The 18001-nt window shown below is 42.4% G+C and overlaps 1 long non-coding RNA gene across 5 annotated transcripts; it reads right to left on the reverse strand.

The window, feature by feature from the left end:
* Positions 1–1179: 1179 nt before the first annotated feature.
* On the reverse strand, positions 1180–12799 carry LOC111755539 (uncharacterized). 5 transcript variants are annotated; one of them, XR_010048712.1, is made up of 8 exons: positions 12066–12799; positions 11236–11407; positions 10519–10669; positions 9863–10031; positions 7280–7379; positions 6779–6902; positions 6410–6505; positions 1180–3347 (listed from the first exon to the last, which is right to left on the reverse strand). It is a non-coding gene; the product is annotated as an uncharacterized LOC111755539 (long non-coding RNA). The 5 variants fall into 5 exon arrangements; XR_010048711.1 differs by lacking the exon at positions 10519–10669 and having other exon boundaries at positions 12066–12274; positions 12540–12795; XR_010048713.1 differs by lacking the exon at positions 10519–10669 and having other exon boundaries at positions 6705–6902; positions 12066–12797.
* Positions 12800–18001: the final 5202 nt, after the last annotated feature.

The following is an 18001-nucleotide window of genomic DNA, read 5'->3' on the forward strand; positions in this document are numbered from 1 at the left end:
AAAGGAGATAGAAATTAAGAGTCTGAGAACTGATAATAGTTACCAATCTGTCTGAGTCTGGTGAAATAAAACTATACACATTATATGAAGTCAGCTTATTACTAACCGACAGTGGGGACCTATCAAAGCCCAGTGCGAGCCAGTATTCCAAGGCTCAGAAAAAATGTGGGTTGGGGGAGGGTCTCATCCACACATGTCCCACTTGCACTGCAGCTGAGGGACCCAAGAAAGCGTGCTTGGTTTAAAATTGCAGAAGATAGGACATTCTGGGCTACACAAGACGAAGGACATCTTGTTTGTACAGAAAGACTGGAACAGTATGCTTCATGAAGCTCCACAAGTAACTACCAACAATCCTGTCCTTTTGGTTTCACTGTTCCCACTGAGACACTCTTCTGGGTAAGGTGATACACTACAGTACCAGCCCACCTAGGTAGGTCTTGCTAGTTGTGGCTGTGACATTCTGCCACAGAACCAGGTAAGTTAAAGACAGGCACACCCAGCCCCCTTGTTTGAGGGGCAGGTGTGACTGTCATTTTGGCAAGCTTTGTTGGGTCTGTGAGTTGACACTGTGGTACTGGGAATGCTGGTGACATTTACCATGTTCATATGGTAGATCCAGCACTTTGCCAGGATATCTGAGACTGTCATTTTGGGATTAGCTAACAAAGAAATGCTGCAAGGTTTCTACTGCTATGGCCTTGTTGACAGATTAGTACCCATCCTCAAGACCCTATACATCAGGGGTTGGGCTAAATTACTGTGGTGTCTGTACCAGTTCCATTGCCTAATCCCAACATTTATGCATGTTGTATAGCTCAGTACATCACCCCTGTACACCTTTGTCTGATGACATCACCTACCTGATGATGTCAACACCAGAGGAGTTCCAGCAATGTAGTGTTCTCTGATTCTGTTCCTCACCCCATTTATTCAAAGGATTTCCAGTCTTGAAATATTGAGAGTTTAAGAAATGGAAGAGCTGAGTCAGGGGTTTAGCTCAGCAGCACAAGCACCTGCCTGGCAAGCATGAGATTGTGATTTCAATCCCCAGGACCAGAAAAAAAAGCACTGCTAGAAATATGAGCTAATTGAATCATCTTTGGTGAGGATGAGTAATTGAGAGGAAAAAATACAAAAGAACCCACAAATAGAAATGAATACAAAATGATAACCAAATAGTGGGAAATAGAGGTTTTCTTATTTTTGCAGTACTGACAGTCAAATACAAGGCCTTGGGCATGGTGGGCAAGGGCAAGAGCTGTATCTGAATTGTACTTCCTGTCTCTGAGGCTCTTAAATTATGGAATCACCAACATAGTAATAGGAATATATTTCAGTTATTCTGTTCAGAATAATTAGGTTTGGAAAAGAACAGAGTTTAAACATTTCTCCTTTTCACAGGATGTTTGTATCAAGATCACTTTAGAATTTTGCTAAAGGCTCTCCAGTTAATGTTTTCTTTGTAGTTTTTGGTACCAGGGATTGAACTCATGACCCTGTGCTTCCCAGGCAGATGCTTATGCCACTGAGCTAAATCCCTGACCCTGTTTTTTGTTTTTTAAATATGGTTTTATCTGCTAATGGGAACAGAAGGTATCACTTTAGTCCCTACCAGTCTGGTTTACTGCCTTCCCAGTTTCTCTCTGGTATGTAACACCACCTCTGGAAGGCAAAGGCTTTCTCACAATCAATTCATTATCATAAGCTCCACCATAATCCACAGTGATTATTCACTATAAGGTCCAGCTTCTAGAAAACTTTCCTAGTTTCCGTTTTCACAGGATTTCAAAGGTAGCACTTCAGTAAACATTCAGCAAGTTTTTTCCAAATTAATATACAGGCTTTTTTCTTACATGTTTGAGATATAAAATTAGACATAATTAATGACTGGAGGTACAACCACATTCATCACATTCAAGAGGTTTCTCTCAGGTATTGTTTTCTCCTGAGGGCAGACATTTGGCCTCTGGACGGTCCCACAGGCACCACATTCCTATTTCCTAGGAACCCACTGATATTTGACACCTTAGGGACCACAGAAGGTATTTGCACAGTTGTATTAACAAGGTTTTTCCCTTGCAGGAGTTTACTTCTGTCAGAGACGGTGTGACTCACTGAGGAATTAGCACCTTCTCTGCATCTCTGTAGTTCTCCCTGCTGTGTGTTCTTTTGTGTTTAACAAGGCAAGACATGTAGGAGTAAGCTCTCTCACACTCCTTACATGCATAGGGTTGCTCTCCCGCATGAGCTCTATGATGGGTAATCAGCTTGGCCTTTCCTACAGTCACTGCATTCATAGAGTTTCTCTCGGTGTGACCTCTCTGATGTCTAATGTGCACTGACTTCTGTGAATAGGACTGTCCACACTCTATACATACAAAAGATGTCTTTCCTGTGTGGTATCTCTGATGAGCTATGAGGCAGACCTTCTGGCTGAAGGCCTTACCACAGTCGGTACATCCATAGGGCTTCTCTCCCATGACAGTTTGCTGATGTATCAGAAGAATGCCCTTCTGCTGAATGAACCCTCTTCCACATTCACCACATAAGTGAGGCTTCTCTCCTATATGAATCCACATATGCACAATGAGTGGCGATTTCACGGCAAACTTTTCCCACATTTGGGGCACACATGGGGCTTACTTCCAGTATCTTCTGATGCTGAAAACCTGAGATTTCCTGAAGAAGGCTTTCGCACATTTACCAGTCAGAGTTTCTCTCTTGTGAACATTCAGATGTTTAGAGAACTTCTTGTAGGTTTTCCCATAGATACTACATTCACGAGATTTCTTTCCTAAATGAATCTTTTTATGTCCAGCGAGCTGAGACTTTTTTTTTTTTTCGTCTTTTTCCTTTTTATTGGTACCAGGAATCGAACTCACGACCCCCTGCTTGCAAGGCAGGTGCTTATGCCGCTGAGCTAAATCCCCAATCCCAAAGCTGAGACTTCTTGAGGAAAGCTTTCCCATATTTAGCACATGCATGTGCTTTCCCTATTTTATGTATTTCCTGGTCTTTAAAGAACTATGACTCAGTGATGATAGATTTTCTACTTTCATGGGGTTTAATTTTAGTATGAGTTTGCTCATGAGTATCATACAGAAAGGCTCTCCTCTCTACATTTAACTCAGCAAGCTCTTTTATGGTACATTTTCTATCCTGGTTGGATAAACCTAAATAAAGTTTCAAACTTTTTCCATGTAAATCAAACATATCCTGATTTGGGCCTAAAAGAAAATGGTGTTTATTTCCAAGTGCATTCTGTTCACAACACTGTTCCAGCGTCTTTGGTCTTCTTCAGTTTTATAATTGCTGCTGCAGATGATCATCAGCTTTCTTGCTTTCTAGGAAAGAAAGAACAATGAATCCTTTTGTGAACATCATTATGGAATAAAACTAAAGATTGCTGGCACTTCAGTGAAAACTATATGCTATTACCTGAAAGTAATTCCATATATAAATGTTTTTTATCTCCTTTCTAAAAAACTTTTTTATTACGGTTAGATACAACATTTGCCACTTAACCAGTTTTAAATGTGCAGACCTGTGCTAATAAGCACACTCACAATCATCGCCACCAGCCAACTCCAGAATATTTTCCTGCTTCTGAGGTAAGAAACTATAGCCATTAAATACAAAGCACTTTATCTCCTGGACATGGAAAAAACAGTGATATTCATGATAAACAATCACTAGTATAAAACACAGCCAGACAGTACTGGTTGCTTTCCAAAGAGGGCTTTGGCATTAACAACATACAAGAAAGTCACTGTGAGCACTGTACCACAGAGCTGGATCCAAAAGAGTGAGGGATTCATTCACTCAACAGTTTCTCATGAAGTGACTACTGCAAAATTCAGGTGTGGTGCGAGCACTGGAAAAACACACTATTCCTTAACCTCACCGAAGTGCTACCCTAGGGATAGAGAGAAAAACAAGATAAACAGAAAGAAAAGGCTAGGCAGTTGCAAATGTGATAACTGAAGAAAACGAAGTGATGGGAAATAGATGAAATCAGGATTTATGTGAGAAGATGAGAAGACTCACTCTGGGATGAGGGGCCATGAAGTAATGACACGGAATCAAAGGGGTCTCCTACATAGTTGGCTGGAGCTGAAGGGTAAGTGGGTGGTGCTTAACAGGATGAGACGGGAATGCAATGCATTACTGAATCCCAGCTATGCGAAGGCTATCGTGGGAGGATTCTAAGTTTAAGGCCAGTCTGGCAAGCTAGTGAGATCTTGTCTAAAAATTCAGAAAATAAAAAGTAAATGGTAGGAGTATAGCTAGTGGTAAAATGTTTCCCTAGCATGCAGAAGGCACTGGGTTCAATCTCCAACACCAGGAGAAAAAAAAAAAAAAAGACAGTGAGGAATATTGAGGATACCTGTGCTATATTTGACTTTGTCAATTACAACCATATCACAACCTCAGGCCCCCTAGCTTAACCACCTGCAACTATTTGTACTGTTCACACATGTTGTCCTTTTTTTGTATAGTTCATATGGTTTACACAATACTGTAATTTTTGCTGGCTGTACTGTATAGTACAACACTGTAGTTTTATGTCCTGTTACACATTACACAAAGCTGCATACAAATAAAACAAGGTCATCAAGTTGGAGTTTCCTTTGGCCATCTTTTGTTCTGAATATTATAATATACACACTATACATATAGACAGCTCCTCATTTAGCAACCAGTTCATTTAAGATCGTATGTCTAATTTTGTCATCAAACTGCAAAAACACGGGTCAGACCAACATTTATTCTTTAGAATATTTCTACTGATTAATCATTAATCTTAATTCTATGAGTTTTATTAGGAAATGAGTAGTAAGCAGAAAAAATATCACAAAAATAAAGTATTGAATTTCTATTTTTTATTATTATATTATTCACTGAGTGTTTATAAAAAGCACCAAAAAGTTCAACATCAACTGTTTTTTGGTGTACTAAGTCTAAAATAGAACAATAAAAATAAATTCTTATATGAACTACAATGAAAATACTGATAGCACTTTTCAAAAAAAAATAATCTTTACTTCAATTGTCACACCTGAGGCGGTCTGCACACATGACAACAGCATGATCCATACATATCCCTTACGCTGACAGCAAATGTGCTTTGATTTCCTGGCCTTTTTGGAGGACATCTGTGGTATCTCCATGGGCTAGCTGTTCTGTCAAGAGGTTTTTATTACACTATACAGTGTGTGGTTAACAAACATAACATATCAACTAAGAACGAGGAATCTTATGAAATCTTTCCTAATTACAAAGAATAGGAATAGCAGAGAACTCAAATATGGGACCCCAGAGAGCAGAAAATAGTCAAGAAAATACTAGGAATGCCAAAACAAGTACAAGAAAAATTCATTTTACAAAAGGATGAGGAAAGGAGTGCTGGGGACCATTCCATACCATTGTTGGGGAAAAAATCATTTTATAATGAAACTGTGATAGTGCTTGTCTGCAGCCTAGCACCTGGCCACATGGGCCTGCTGTGGTATTTGGGAACATAATTCCCTGTGCTTCCGGTCACAGTTGAGGCCTCAAAGGTCCTGTGATGATGTGATGCCCCAAAGCAAGATTATCATCAGCTGAAGACATCCTGGTTCCTTGAGAACCCAGTAGTAATGAAATAGTTTCACCCTGGGGAAAGGACAAACTCCATAGCCTGCAATCTCTTCAACATAAAGATCCTCCCTCATCAACATAAAGATCCACAGCAGCGTAAGGTCACTCTCTATGTCATCCAAAGTGACCCTCGTCAGCATAAGGCCTTCTCAGCATAGTCTCCGCCCTGAGTCATCTGTAAATCCTGATTATTATGTTCACCAAAAAAAAGAGTGGCCAGACCTATCTCTGCCCATCCTGTGGCATTGACCTCCCAGGCCTCCTGTCACAAAGTATTAAATTTGTCTGTTTCTTTCACTGTACCCCTCACAAGACAGATCAGGGGACTGATCGGCCCCTGATAAAGGCCTTTTCCCGTGAGGAAGATGATTCTCATTCCTCACATTAACAGTGTAACCTCAAGGGTAGTTGCCATGGAGATAGTTACATGGTACTAACTTTCGGATAGGACGATGTTAAGAAAGATATGGCTTGGGAAACCCCATGGGAAAACAGCTTATTACACACATGCAATGAGATCTTTTAAGACCTATGAGACAGAGCAGAGGGTGAAAACAGAACCTTTGGAAAAGCTCAGAGTATGGAGCAGCAGACTAAGAAGGCAGATAAATAGAATTAAAATTCCTACAGAGAAAAAGAACTCTCCTCTGGGGGGAAGGTTGTATGGAGGCTGTTTTGTATCTTCACACACTCATGAGTGCGTTGAGTTTTCCAATGAGCAGGAGGCAATGCGGCCTCCCCCTCCTGCTGCTCCGCTCTCACTTACCCAGATGGATCTGACTGCGGATTTCATCTTCTGATGTCCAGAGTGGCTCTCCTCATTCCAACGTGCAGAACGCATCTGGCCTGCTGGCTTGAAACACTGAAAGTGGGAAATGAACGAAGACGTGGGCTCACTTAGATGCAAGCGGCATCTCTGGTGAAAACATGGTACATTTTAGGGAATATACGAGGTATCTGGAGATTAAAAGCTTTTTCTAACATGAGGGAGGACTCCACCTCCGCCTTTGGGCCCAGATAATGGGCTGAGAATTTACAACTTGAAAGCATAGCAGACATACCAAAGCTTCCAGAAGCTAGGAAAGAAAGGCCACTGTCAGGCACCCTCCACGGGACATGGGAGAGCGGTCCTCACCCACTGACACTGGCTGCTGTAGTTCTCCAGCATCACATCCTGGTACAGGTCCTTCTGAGCAGGGCCCAGGAGCTGCCACTGCTCCCATATGAACCTCCTGGCCACGTCCTCCAGTCAGTGACTCCTGTAACAACACAGCCTATTAATGAGCGGTTCTCTACTTATGGAAGTGGAAGGAATATCAAAGAACTGTTTGCTCATCTTCATCATGTAGGCCACATGGATGAGCCTGGTAATTCCTATTTTGTGTAATATATTGTAAAAGACGCAGTTAAGACACTTTGTAATTGGGTGGTCACCCATTAATGCAATAAATCAAATTTTCTAGTGGACCCTCTTGTAGACCTGAACCACAGGCTACCAAGATATTCACATAGTCATATGGTCCACATAAAAAGACACAGTGTGACCCTATCATGTAAATAAAGCTATAGTATCAAGTTAAATGACAAGTATTCGCTAGCCATAAAGAAGTCATACCACATGCAAGTGACTACATACCTGGATGCATGTGTAAGAACATAAGCACACATGTGTACAGATACACACACACATAGATATGTACAGAAAGGCAGACCCAGGTATCCATGCAGATAACCACCTAGAGCAAAGGAAGGACAGGCATCTGTTAAATGAGCTACTAAAGAATGTGTACTATGTAATTTGAGTCTTTCCACTGACAATGTACCCATGAGTCTGCAGTTCTGACATCATGCAGTGCCTTCGCACAGCAGTTCTCCAATTCTGCCTCTCTGATGCCAACTGGGTGATGTACACTTTGACACTATTCTAACACTGCCTGGCATCATCACTCCACAGGTTTAATGGCTGCGTCCTACCAGACTGCAGTTCCATCAGATGCCAGTAGAAGCACTTTGGTCCAACTCCCTACAAATTTGAGGGTTCTGTCCCCTTAGGATATAAAATGACCTATAAAACTCAGGAAAATGTTCTACCTTCTGCTCTATACTACTATATGTAAGCAGATGAACAGGTAAGTAGGGTAAGGTCCCAAAAGGTCCCAAAAAGTCCCAAATGCATGGGGCTTGCTTTTGTGGAGTTGGGCTCCACCTCCCACGTGTTCCCCAATTCAGAAGCTCTCTGAATGCCCAGGAAGTTTACTTAGGGTAGGCAGGATTGATAAAATCAGGGACCACTGATGGTCCCTGGTATGAACCAGGGCAGGGGTGAGACTGACAGTTCCAAACTTCTGATGTTTCCACTGACAATGTACCCATGCCTTCAGGCTGCACTTCCCAGGGAGCCACCCTGAGTCCACTCAGGTATGGATAAAAGGGGCTGTTTTGTTTTTGTTAGGGTTGGTTTTATGACACCAGGGATTGAACACATGGTCTTTACACTGAACTGCCTCCAGCCTTTATTTTTTTAAATTTTGAGACAAGGTCTCACTAAATCACTGTTTCCCAGGCTGGTTTCAAATTTGTATTCCTCCTGTCTCAGGCTCTCAGAGTACTGGGATTACAGGCCAGGTCTGGGGGGCACATATTATGAATAAAGAAAGATACTCTTTCCAGGAATGGTAGTACATGCTTGTAATTCCAGCACTTGGAAAGCTGAGGCAGGAGGATCACCATGAGTTCAAGGCCACCCTGAGCTACATATGTGAGCACTATCTCAAAACAGTAACAAAAATCTATGCTTACCATTCAGGAAATTCCAAAGATTTTGTCAGAAGACAAAGACAAAGATATGTGTCTGTGCATGCATAAATACATAATGTATACATTTTATTGTACTGCAATGCGTTATTCATGTAATTTTAAAAATAAGGGCAATGAATGGGCTGCTATGATTTTGACGTGTTCCCAGGACTGTGCGTGTTAAAGGCTGGCACCACAGAGAGGGAGCAGAGCCATAAAGAGGTGGGCCCCAGCAGAAGGAAGTTAGATATTTTGCTATAGCAATGAAAAGCTGCCTAACATAAGACAGCAGAGGTTCACAACTGGATCTGAACACAAGGAAGGGCTTGCTCTGCATTTCCAAGACAAGGATCTAAAGCTAAAGCTCTGGATTAACAATGCAAGCCATTACCACACAGAACTTTTACCTCCTCGTGGCCAGGACTGTGTTCAGCACCAGCTCAGTAACGTTTTCATACAGAACCTATTGAAGCCAGTGAACCCTCTGTTTTCTAGGTAACTAGGTTTTATTCATGGATAAACCAAGGGGATACAGGTCACCAGGCTGTGTTTTCTTGCAAAACTGTGTCCAGTGAATTCCTCACCATTCAGTCCCCTTAGGAATATATGATAATCATCACGTAAAAGAAGGGCTGGAGGGACAGGTGGAGGCAAAAAAATTAAGATGTGTTGTACAAGTGTACAAATTCTACGTGATGAATGTGATCACTGTATATTGCAAACACAAACTAAAAAAAGTAAAATATAGGTTGGGCATGGTGGTGCACGCCTGTAATCCCAGCACTCAGGACACTGAGGCAGGAGGATCACTATGAGTTCGAGACCAGCCTGGGCTACAAAGTGAGCTCAAGGCCAGCTTGAACAGCATAGCAAGACCCTGTCTCAAAAAGACAAAAATAAGTAAGTAAAATAAAAAAAATTAAACAGCCAAACAAAACCTGCTTGTATGACTTTTACAAGAATGCTGTTAGGGACAGCCTACCACATCATATCTAGGGAAAACCAGAAAATATGACACCCTGTAACTTATGGTGATTCTCTGGTGGTAACAGCTGTTAGAGACACCAGATGCAAGCTGATTAATATAACAGGGTCCTGCAGTCACACATTATATTCCAATACACAGAGGTCACACAGCATTAACTCCGTGGAAAAATATACTTCTCTGTGTACACACCCATGTATGTATGTGTTTCTCTGGGGATGGAAGCCAGGGCCTCATGTACGCTAGGCAAGTGCTCCCCCACTGAGTTACAGCCCAAAAATATATTCCTCACCCTACTTTTTAAATTTTAAATATAGGTTATTTCTATTCACAGCTCATTTTCTCCACTGTAGACTTTTCATTTAATGAAGTGGTTTCTTTGGGCTACAACAAACCCATCAAGGAATCAAGTTAAGAATAAAAGAAACCAAAAGTCACCTGGGCCTTTGTCATTTTCCTCTGCTTCAGGAACAGCCAGGAACTGAGATGCTCTGTCTTTAGCGTCTTCTGGATCTGCCTTAAATTTTTACTTAAGCCAAGGATATCCCACGAAATGATATGCACATCCAGGAACCCCCTCTTCTCTTTCTTTACTCAAATGTTCTTGCTGTGGGATAAACAGCAAGTTCAGCTGGTGACACATTCCCCACGGCCCAGTACTGCTGCTGCTGCTAATACAATCTGAGTGAAGTCCAGTATTTCCAACCATTCCCTTTATTTAATGCCCTAAAATCTTGGGACAATAAAACATGGCAAACTGAACATGGGAGAGGTGTGCTTTGCTTCTAAGGACCAGAAGTAGTGTAAACGAGAAAGGAAAGGTGGAAAACAAGAAGCCAAATACCAGGAAGCCTCAAATGCAGGACTTCAGTTGGGCATGGTAGTACAGGCCCATAATGCTAGCTCTAGGGAGGCCGAGGCACGAGTGTGACAAGTCTGAGCCTGTCTCAAAACAGCGAGCCCCTTTCTCATGACAAAATAAAACAAAGGAAGGGAGAGGCAGGACTTCTCAGCCACATCAACTTGGGGAATCTTAGAAAAGATGAAAATCTGAGCTTTTCTTTTCTTTAAATCACATGTGCCCACATACTCACTTGTATGGGTGAAATGGTAGCTGCCCAAAAGATAGGTCCATGTCCTAACTCCCACAAACCTCTGGATGTGGCCTTTGGAATCTACACCTTTGCAGATATAACTGAGTTAAGGATCCCAAGATTAGTTTATCCCACTGATGGGCTCCATGTCCTTGTAAGAGACAGACAGACACAGCTCTCAGGAGAAAAGAAAACAGCAGGTAAAGACAAAAGCAGAGACTGGAGTGATGATGCCATAAAGCAAGGAACACTAGAGAATCTGCTACAAAAGGAGAAAGGTGAATGTTGGGCAGGGTTTTTCAGGACCTCCAAGGCCACTTGTAGGCACAGTGATACATGAAGAGGCCTCATAAGTCTCAGTAGATAACCCTATTCCTGCCTATGATGTACTCAATGACAGGATACAAAACAAAATAGCAAAGGCTAAAATTACACTTGAAGCCTGGAGGTCACCAGACACGTGTTCCAAAAGTCCTCTTTTCTTCAAGTAACACAGAACACATTTAATTCCCCAGCAATGAATTGTGACAATACTTGTGAAATGATGAAAACCATGGAAGCTTCTTACAGACGCAGTGACCCAGGGCTTTTTATCAGGGGCTGGTGATGTACGAAGTCACCTAACACACCAAAATGCCAGAATCTTGAGGGAAAGCAGGTGCTCAGCATAAAGCACACTGCTTGAAAGAACAACTGGACACAGTGAGCCACTCTTACCAGGGAAGGGCAGGAACATCTCCAAACATCTAAATTCCCAACCACTGCTGTGGATGGAAAGTTTGCATTCCTCTGGAATTCAGGCTGAAATGTAACTCCAGTGCAGTAGTGGGAGGAAGTAGGGCCTTTAGGAGATTGGGTCATGAAGGCTCCATAGGACTGGGATGACGGCCTGAAAGGGAGTGATAAACACATTCTCATGAAGAGGGAAGGTGGTAGTGATACAACACAATTATTATTTTTCACTTCTTAAAATGTTTGACAAGAGGAAGACGAATGATTGAATGGAAGACAAGGTAATCAATCAACTTATGAAGTGGAGGTCAGAAGCCAAAACAATCAGAAGACTTTCACACCAGGAGAGTAAATTCAACACTAACTCTTTATTCTTTTCATGTATAACTTACAGAGCAAGTGTAGAAGGCTCACCACTTCAGACTGGTTTAATCCTGGCTCTCCCTAACTTTCCCATCTGTGGGCTTGAAGAACAGAGGAGGAACACCCCCTTTACAGGGGTCAGTCCCAGGTAGGACAAGAAATAAGTAAAAAGAAAAGGGGAATTTTTCAAAACTTAAAACACACACACATTGTTAAGACTGCAACTTCTAGAACCAGCCAAAGTTACCCAGAGCAATATATGAACAGTCCTCTGGTCAAATAAGACTCCTTACCTACCAGACTCATCACACCCAAAATTCCTTGGGAATGCCAGTCTATAAATTGAATTAATAGAACAAGGGGCGGGAACCCGATCCCAAGAAAAAGAGCAGGTTGAGTAAATTCAAAGAATGTTCAAATTACTTACTATTTAAAAAAAAAATCATCCATACCTGTAGACGGGCTGACGTGTGGGAGGCGGGTATCTTTTGCCAAGACGAAAGACACAGATGGTCCCAGTTCCAACCTTGTAAAGCGCCTCATTTCTCCACCCCTGGGTGCGTCCTCCATCTCCATCCTAATGATCCTTTTTAGGGACTCCACTGATGCATCCTGAAAATTCTTTTTCCACGACGGGGGTCAGCAAGCCTGCAAATCTACGCTACAAAACGGTGGGACAGGCTGCTGATTTCAGGCTGGGGAGACCGCATACTTAGCCAGGCAGCCTGAGCCTGAGCCTTAACCCGACCCCCAGCCCGACTGCACCGAGACCTCCCGGGCCACGTGGCCTCCGATCTGCAATCCCCGGCCCCGGGATCCCGGGACGCTGCCCCCTTCGGACCCACAAACCCCCACAGGGAGGGCGCCGCCCCCGGCGTAATCGCGAAGTCCTAGGTGGAACCCAAACTAGGTTTGCATTGACATACTCGGATCCTCCGCAGTCTCCCACCTCGGCGCCCTTTTGAGGGACCCGCAAATCTGACCTGTGACCTCGCACCCCCGACTGCAGGGCGCCCCAACTTCCTTTCTACACAACCTCTCCGCTTCTAAACCTTCACCAGGGAAAAATTCACTTTCCTTCCCTCTGAACCCGCCACAATCTTCAAGAAGCTAAAGCGAGTCCTGAGAACACTTCCGATTTTTTGGCATTTAAACCCAGCGAGCCTACGGCGGCCGACGAGAGCGTAAAGACTTCGATTATTGGATTTCCTGTGCTCCTTAGCGAGCAATATGTCCACTCCCTCAGTGCGCCTCCCTGGGGGCGGCCATGTTGCAAGATTTTCCGTACAAAAGTGAAGCGAACAGATAACAGAGTCTTGGAGAGAATAAACTATGAGCTCTCGCTGTTGACTTGCCTGGGCTTTGTCCCCGTTTTGTAAGGTTTGAGTGTCATTTTCCTAGCCTAACAATCGGCTCCCAGCAGTAATCCTTGAGGACAAGCAGGGCCCTGTGTGAGGGTGAGATTTCTCAGAGCATCACTGAGCCAGGAGGGGAGAGGAGTGTGGGAAGATTCCGGCAAACGGAAGTCCACAGACAGGCAGAGAAGGCAAGGGCCACACTGGAGGGACCTTGAGAAGGAGAGATGGGCAGTGACATATGGCCTCATGGCATGGCTAACACGGCAGACGATTATAGAAAAGACCACCTGCTTAGGGAAATTGCCCTTTGTGAAACCTTTACAGGTGTAGAACAGTTATTTTTACACACCCACTTGTCTGCATTCACTGGAAAGGCCCAAGACCCCAAAACTTAGTTTACCCTAGCAACAGCTCATCCCAGCAAAGAAGGCTGGGATTCTGATGGGCCTAAAGCACATCAAACAGTGAGGACCCCATAATCCTTAACTCACCCCATACCTGTTTATCCCTCAAAGAGTGTCCAGAAACCCCATATATGGGCAAAAAATCCCAGCAGAGAAGCTCATTTCAAGCTTCTGCCTGCCCTGTGGCTTGCTGTTCAGCAGGCATCTCCCCACACTACTTCTGTTTCTGAGTTCCTTGTTCTGTGGCCAACGACCTGATTATCTCATTCTCCATTTGGGAGATCTTGAGATATCAGACAACCTACCCCGACCCTTGGATTCCTCACCTGGGAGAGGACAAGAAATCCAGAAAGATAGCGGGTCTTTTCAGAAGACCCCTAGGTTGCCTGACGTCCTACCTGGTGCCATACTTTCTGCTCTGGCTCTGCAATAAATACTTTGCTGTGTCCTCTTCTGACTCTTCCTTGTAATTCTTTCTGGGCTGAGAGAAGAACCCACCAGCTTGAAGGTAACAGAAAGGAAATGAATTTTTATGTCACTAACCTGGAATGTCTTATGTTAAAACTGAAACCTGAAGTACAATGAAAGTATCTTGCATTTATCTGAACAAAATAAATTCATGAATTAGGAAGCATCTGATCAAAAGAGCATAATGCTCATACACCTAAACATTAGAGGAATAACATGAATCAGGAAATGAAACAAATTATCTAATTGGTTAGCTATAAAACTGGCCCTTTTTAGCTTTGTTGACAAGAATAGAATTACGTGTCAATTATATATCAGCTTCTGATTGGCTAAAGTTACATTTTGCTTTCCTCTACTGCAAGCATTTGCTAGAAATGACTCAAGTTAAGTCTCTCTGATGTTTGTAGTTTAAGAAAAGTCAAGGATATTTTTAATGCCTGCTTTTGTTTAGTCAGGAATTTTTTCAGACCTAGTCTCCATTCTAACTTTGCTTTGCCTGAAGACAGTGAAAAGGCATTGAAGCAGTGCTTACTCGGATGCTTTGGCCCCTACCCTGGAAAGGCAGAAGGTCAGCAAGGCAAAGATTGCATGGATTCTCTGGCTGGAGCTTATCCAAAGCAAACATGACTTCTTCTTACCCCAATCTTGTACTATTGCCTGCTTGTCTTGATGCAGCTGAGTTTCTATCCTAACCCAATTTGATTATCTTTGAGGCCAGGATGATTTCTCTTTAAGTTGGCAAGCAGAATCTGGTTGAACCCAAAATGTCTTCCAGGATGACCTCCAGACAATCTTGAATTTCACTAGCATGCTAAATGACAAAATCCCCAGGACTGTGATAGAAATTGCCATGAAAATGATCAGAAAAAATATAAAAGCAACAGAAAGAGGTGGCCCAAATTTTCAGAAAATCCAGGATCCTTTCCCCACTATTAGCCTGTCCTTCCCTCTCAGTTCTTTTATCCTATATATGTCATCTCTTCACCCCAGTGGGCTGAAAAATTGAGTTGGGAATTTTATTTTTACTAACTTTTGGACACATATAGTATTCTCCTTTGTTGCTCTTTGGGGCTTGGTCTTGTTATTGGCTTCATATTTCCTTTTGTCACCCCAGGTACTGGGGATTGAACCCAGCACCTTCATACTGAGTTACATTTTTAGCACAATGAACTCCAAGGTCAATAATTCTTGTGTGTTTACTTTTTTGTTTGTCTATATTCTTTATTTAGAGACGAGGTTTTGCTAAATTGTCATGTTGCCCAGGCTGGGCTCAAACTTGCAACACACACACATCAGAAGACTTCCTGCATCAGTCTTCTAAGGGTGCTAGGATTACAGGCATGCGCCACCACCAGTAGAGTCCACAATTCCAAGAGAGAAAAAGAGCTGATTTTAGGGTTAAAAATTTATAGCATTACTACCAAGAAATTCCTAGACTTGGTCCAATGAGCATGACCATTTTAGAGGGATTAAGTTATCCTTACAACAGAGAACATGGATTGAGAAAGGAAAAATGGAAGATCAATTGGCTCAGGTTACAAAGCCTCATAGCAAGTCTAATCTCAGCCAGCGAGGTTGTGACATCAGAAAAGTTGACTTAGGAAGACATAGAACCAAGGAGGTCTGGGAGACAGCAATTTATTACACTGGTGGACCTGACTGGGATCACTCCCAAAGAGTCAAAGCCCTGATTGGCTGGGTTTCGGGGCTGTTATGGAGCACAGCAAGTAGGATGTACAGAAGCATACCTAAACAATTATGATTGGAGGGTTGGATGATATCACTGGTTGCCAAGAAAGTTGAACGGTCTAAGGTTACATTGCAAAGCCATCAGTTAAACAAGCAAGAGTTACAACCAAGACAGGGAAAGAATGCTGCTGTCAGACTTGTTCAGACATATCCCTTTGGTTTTGGTGGGCTATTTTGACTGGGATTTGTTTAAAATTTTAATTCTTCTTCAAGGTCAGACTTAGGAAGTATAGGTGATGATATATATATATATATATATGTGTGTGTGTGTGTGTGTGTGTGTGTGTCTGTAAATTATCTTTTTGATTCAAGCCTGTTTTGAAAACACACAGTATAAAATATTACATCATAGTCTATGAAATATATTGAACCAAAATCCTTGATAGAAAAAGATATCTGGTATAAGCCATGACAGGTGTGAAACAAACAAACAAAAAAAAGCAGTAGTCCTGGGAAAATTCCCTGAGCCTTCAGCAGCAAGACTAGATAGAATGTGGAGAAATATCTACTGGATCTAAAATCCCAGAGTATCTGCTAATGAAAATTAGAAGAGGAGAAAGCATAAACTGTTGACATTGAAACCACATTGTCTATAGGTAAGAAGAATGAGACAATTCAAAGAAAGCAAAGTTTTGAGATGAGAGGATAGTCCATATGAAGTGTAATATACAGGGAGAGAAAGGATATACCAGAAGAGACCACCATGCTTTTGTTAATGAAACTTGGTGTCATGATTTATTTCGGTGGCCTCCAAGCCTCATGCTATTATGGATGCAACCAAATGTAGGGTTTGTGATTGGTTGATTGTTCAGATTTGTGGTGTGAGTGTTTCACTTGCCTATGGGTGTAGAGCTAGGATATGATGTAACGAAGGGAAGGAGGTCTCTCTCTCTCTCTCTCTCTCTCTCTCTCTTGTAGGTTTGTACCTTGCTATTTGCAGCCAGCCGTGAATGGCACCTCACCATGCCACGCTGCCTTGGAGCCAACTGAGTATAGACTGAAACCTCCAAGAACTGTAAGAAATAAATCTTGCCTTCATTAACTTTGGGCATCAGGTATTTTGTACCAGCAATGAGTGAAAAGTAACTAAGACACATAGAATGGCGTGGAATCTATTTTTTCCTCCATGTAGGCAGGCAGAAAGCGATACAGCTGTCTGCAGGGAACAAAGAGAAGTGTGTCCCTTTTATAGGGATGGAAAGAAGGCAGAGGACATTGGGTGGAAAAATTTTAATAAACATCTGTGATCAAAGTTCTCTGGCAGTCTTGCACCTCAGCAGGCAAAGTCCTGGTAGCATACAGTGTAAATTTTCAGGTGTCTTCAGAGGTCTCAGATGTTCCCATACGTCCCAGAACCTGAAAAGTTTCTTGTTCTATCTTATCTTCTTTCCTGTGATTGCCCATGACAGCTTTGGTGCTGACTTTGGTGCAGAGAGTAGTGCTTCTGCTGGCAAGCAGTTTGGGAGCTAAGGGGAGTCAGGACCAATTGAAGCCTTTCAGGAAGTACTTGTTGCCTCAAGCCAAGCATAGTGGTGAATGCCAGTAGTTCCAGAATTTGAGAAACTGATGCAGGAGAATTGCTCTGAGTTTAAGGCCAACCTGGACTATATAGTGAAAGACTTTGTCTCAAAAAAATAAGTATTTATTGTTTCTTGATTGCTTGGGGTGAGCAAAATGTGATGGCACTTTGACGGTGAGCCTCAGGTTCAGGGTCAAGGAGGGGAGCCTAGAGCTACTGGCTCCCCTACATCCTCTGGTTTTATTAGTAAATTTAGTACTGTTAGGCAGGTGGCTATTAGCAGACCTGAAGGACAAAGAGCATCAAAATAACACACTTTGTCAGTTACAGTTAAAAAAGGACATAATGACCTGTGCATATAATACATATATAATCATCTTTTAGGTCTCAAAGTTGTCCCCACACAGCAAACTGCAATCTTAAGGTCAGACAGTGTGTGAAACTGCACTGTGTAATCAGCCAGAACTTGAGGGTCCTTTATTCTTGTTTTTTTGTTTTTTTTTGTAGTGCTGGAGATTGAAAAATGACCATTTATTTTTAAATAAGACATTCATCACTCCTGATTGCTAAGGCCAACATCCTACTGATAACAACAACAAAAATATGAAAACAAAAATATCATTCCAAGATCTACTTACAGTACACACATGGGCTCTACCAGTGACACTGGTGTGTGTGTGGGTGTGTGTGTGTGTGTGTGTGTGTGAGAGAGAGAGAGAGAGAGAGAGAGAGAGAGAGAGAGAGAATGTGATGACCCACCCAGGAAATTATTTCCAATTCACAAGATAGAAAATATTCCTCTAAGGAACTTCATACTCAGGGCAAAGTATATACTTTCTTTTTATGTTTAAGTGATGAATTGTATCTACCATTTCCAACAACTCTTACAA

This window comes from Cavia porcellus, unplaced genomic scaffold, assembly GCF_034190915.1.
Source record: "Cavia porcellus strain 051 isolate PalLab524CR breed Dunkin Hartley unplaced genomic scaffold, mCavPor4.1 scaffold_7, whole genome shotgun sequence".
Lineage (NCBI taxonomy): Eukaryota > Metazoa > Chordata > Mammalia > Rodentia > Caviidae > Cavia > Cavia porcellus.